The following is a 3,699-nucleotide window of genomic DNA, read 5'->3' on the forward strand; positions in this document are numbered from 1 at the left end:
ATATGTTCAATAGATATGAATACCTAATTAAAAGGGGAAAATTGCACTATATTAAATGGAAAGCAAGAGAAGCGTTTGCACATATCTAAGCTAGATCCTAAAAATTATGGAGGTAAATTTTAACTCATAAAAATAAAGAAAAGAATATGATTCTCTCAAGGGACTAGAATTCCTACCTTAAAAATATTTACAAATCTAGTGATGTTGTGGAAAACATTCCAAATGTTTCTACAGATGCTGAAGTTTTTCCATAAGAGACAAAAAGTTTGGGGTTAAGAAACTCATAGAAGGGAAACTTAAGGATATTGAAGGCTACCAAGTTGAAATCTTAAAAATTGGATGGTTTATCCTCAATACTCACATACACAAGCTCTTCAATTTAGTAGTCAAGAAGGGCTTTCCTAAACCCTAGATGTCAAGCCTCATTGTATGTATTTTTAAAAGTGGGGATAAAAACAATCCCCACACTTATAGGACGACTATGATTAACCTAATTTTAGCTAAGATATATGGAATTATTTTGGAATATAATATAATTATATGACTAGAAAGCAATGGAAAAAGTTCTAAAGACCATAATGGATTTAAAAGCTAACATTCAACTATGGATTGCCTTATTATGCTTAAGATTATTGCGAAGAAGTGTTGCAATAATAAATCCAATCTCCTTCATTACTACATTGACTTTATAAAAGCTTTCGACACAATGTCCAAGACTAACCTTTGGAATATGTTAGAAGAACTAAAAATTCCTTTTGAGTTGAGAGTTGTTGTAGTAAATTTGTATGAGAATGTTGTTTCCAAACGTAGGAACATCAAAGGGTGGTAAAAAAACCAACTGTATCATATGAGTTAAGAAAGGTTGTCCACTATCCCCTACCCATTTTGACATATATATTGACAAGTTAGAAGACTGTTTGGAAGAAGCAAGTTGTGTTATCCGACTCTCAGTGGTATAGTCACCATCCTTCTTATTTATGCCTAATATATTGTTCTTATGGTGAGGAGTCCCTATGGCCTTAGTGAACAACTAAGAATCCTCGTGGATTTATGCTCTAGTACATGTATGATTGTGAACACTTATAAAATGAATATTATGGTAAATTAATCCAAAAATATCACCTAGGAAACTTTTATATATGAAAACAATGGAGGAAGTTCATACAAATATCTTAGAATCAATATTCATCACAAGCTAAATTAAATCTATAGCATTGAGAAAATGATAAGAAAAAACTCCTCTTTGAGACTTGTTTCACTCTTGCTATCTTACATGGATATGAATTTTGTGGATGTAATATTGCCATAGAATAGTGAAGAAATATAGAGTACATCTAGAATATTTTTATAAAAATATAATCTCAAATTAAAGATAATACACCCAATCTTATACTCCTCATAGAAGTAAGCATTTCCCCCATTGAGAGCATGACTATGATTAGGTACCTAATGTACAAGAAAAAGAAAAACAAAATGATCAACAAGAGGCTCCTAAAAATTGCTTCAAACTCTAGTGAAAACCACTTACGACTCAAGTGAGAATGGCATAAACATGTCAAGTCTTGGCCAAATCGTTTGGGAATAAAGGAGGAAGTTGTTCTGCAAAATAATGAAAATATTAAAAATATTACTACATCTAAATTTAAGGAGAAGTCGTATTGCAATAAAGGCTTAGAGGATAAAAAGAAAATCATGATATTATAAAGAGGTGGTCAACCCTAATTTAAAAGATAAAAATATCACTATGCTTAGACTAGTTTAAAGAAGAAAATCAAAACTGCCAAATAATAACAAACTCTCATGAGTTGTGTAGTGAAACTAGCATTTCCCCTCGAGGGGGTAGATTAATTGGTGATGGCCATGTTATGAAGTATTATGTAAAGTAGGTGATCCAAGGTTCACATCTCCTTGATTTAGCCCACGAGCCATGTTTTCGGGTGCATGTGGTTACACATAGGGTTTATAGTGGTAGCTATCGAAATTGATCTCATGTCATAGGAGTGCAAGCCTATCCCAATTGTCAATTCCTCTATTCACACACAACAAAAATAGTGAAACAATGTTTTGGTAAATCCCAAAATACCATGGGTGGAAATAATCTATCATATTTATGACACTAAGAGGGAAAAGTTTCTACTAAAGTGTCATGCATATACTCAAATTTGATCTCAATTTCAAAAGTTTTGTCATAGTATCAATCTTCTTAATTTTCTAAGTAATCAAAACTACGTTGATCTTGGAACACTTCTCTTAATACTTTTTGAGCACATAAATAAAATTCTAAATAAATTCAAGTAATCCCTCACCTTTGTTAAAGTTTGATAGCCTAGATCTTGTCTCAATGGAAAATCATCATCATCAATTTATTAATAGTAGGGTATCATTGTTTTTATTGTGAATCATTTTAAAGAAATAATAATTATGAAATAGAGATGGTTTATAAAGTCATATTATTTATATTAAAATAATTTTAATTTAAACATTTGTTTTAAGTTGAAGTGACAATAACTTCTCATGTTAATGCTAACAATATTAATAATTTTGATATTATATCTTATAATCTTTTAAAATTTTGTGATTGCTAGAAAATCTTCTCTCGGAAATTCTAAAATATTTGTTTCATCCATGTTAAAGTTCACAATTTTAAAGATAATTTTTGGGGAAAAAATTCATTTGACTAATAATAGTATCAATATGTCAAAAACAAAAAATACAAAAACAAGAACTGCTTGCGTACACAACCTACATGAATAAGTAAAATACATAATAGATATGTGATAAATATAACCAAAACACCAAAAATAGAAAAGTCAAAATGTAGGGTGGTTTATGCCAAAATACCCATGGAGTATTAAAGTATATATCCTCTAAACAATATGAAACATATCAACATAACAATAAACATTAAACATTAGCCCCATAAACTAGGGGTTGTTGGTCATATTCATTCAAGGCTATGCCCCATCTAGTTAGTGGCAAATTAACCTTTATGCGCACACACTTCCCCATCCATTAACAATTGCTTACGGTCTAAGTCCCTATGAGATCATAAGGGCCAGAGTTGGGTAGGAATTTTAGTGACAAGGTCTATTAGCTAAAGAGCTAACGAAAGTAGGATGAGAAGGGAAATGGACATGCATGAGCAAGATTTGGGCGAAGAGGCATACAAATCATAACACAAGGGTCCCATAACAATAATTCAAATGTTGATACTGGTGCCCCATCTCTAAGTGCACCTTGCACGATTGTAATTCAATCTACAAAGACATGATCACACAAATAAAAATTCCATCATAGAAATAGAAACATAATGTTATAGATGAATTGAATACACCATAATTCCTTCTTTTGCACATCTAGTATAAAATATCAACTCTAATAAGAAATCAAGCATAATGAAAATCTAGTTCCTAGGGTAGATCATTGACAAGCAAGGAAACTTGTCAAAGATAAAGAAGAGGAAGTTATTGCTAGTATAGAGACTCCACCCATGCCTAGGTAGATAAAAAAGCTAGTGAGTAGAACCAGAATATATGCTTCCATGTGTTTAGGCTAGTTGTAGTGAGGGAATTGTGGGCTATGAATTCCTAGATAAGTTAAGCTTTTATCTAAGGGGAGCCCCTTTAAATAGAGACACCAACATAAAATGCCTTTTTAGGTTCAAGCATAGGCTTCCAAAAACTAACAATCAAAATAATA

This window comes from Pinus tabuliformis, chromosome 4_1 (assembly GCF_031772625.1).
Source record: "Pinus tabuliformis cultivar Carrire ecotype Pingquan chromosome 4_1, CPIR1, whole genome shotgun sequence".
In the NCBI taxonomy this organism is placed as follows: Eukaryota; Viridiplantae; Streptophyta; class Pinopsida; order Pinales; family Pinaceae; genus Pinus; species Pinus tabuliformis.